Raw genomic sequence first — 801 nt, forward strand, 5'->3', positions numbered from 1 at the left:
TTCTTCACAGAGATGCTGAGAGCAGCTTTACCATTTGCACGGGATTAATTGCTACTTGCCTTCACATCCATCTAGGTTTTTACAGCTACAGATTCTGTGGATTTGTTGGATCCAAGAAGATCATCTCCAATGTTATGGTACTTTCTTGCCAAATATCAATTAATTGCTTTTGATTTTGACCACGGGAATGATTATATATAAGCATTCGAAAAGTATAATAAATTAAAGGTTAAAACTTAGGTGTAATTATTTTTATGTAAAGTTAATAATTAAAAATCGTTAAATAATAATTTAGTTAAATATATTTAATTATTTAATAGTTATTAATTATTAATTTTTATTTTAAATAAAAATAATTGTATATGAGTCTTCATCTAAAATAAACAAATTCTACGATAATAAGTTTTATATATAACATTTTACATATAAGTTATCTTGAGACTAGGGCTGGGCCGCTGGCAGTATTAATTCTATCTATGGGTATTCAATCCGATCCAATCTGTTCAAATACGGTTGACAACCCAATCTGCAGCAGGTCAGGTTGAGAGTGGAGCAGGTTAAGCTACATGGGTAGGGTCAGGTGCAGGTTTATACCTAATTTAGTCAGACCAAGCCGATGGATATATTATAGTATGTAACTAAAAATTATTATACATATATAATGAAGTTGATGAAGATCGAACCTACATTCTCTCACTTTTATAATTTGAACATAAATTGTATTATCATTTGTTCCTTTTAGTTTTATTATGGGTTTAATTTTGTATTTTTGTTTTATTGATATGTTTTTTAATTATAGAA

The sequence above is a fragment of the Arachis ipaensis genome, chromosome B04 (genome assembly GCF_000816755.2).
Source record: "Arachis ipaensis cultivar K30076 chromosome B04, Araip1.1, whole genome shotgun sequence".
In the NCBI taxonomy this organism is placed as follows: domain Eukaryota; kingdom Viridiplantae; phylum Streptophyta; class Magnoliopsida; order Fabales; family Fabaceae; genus Arachis; species Arachis ipaensis.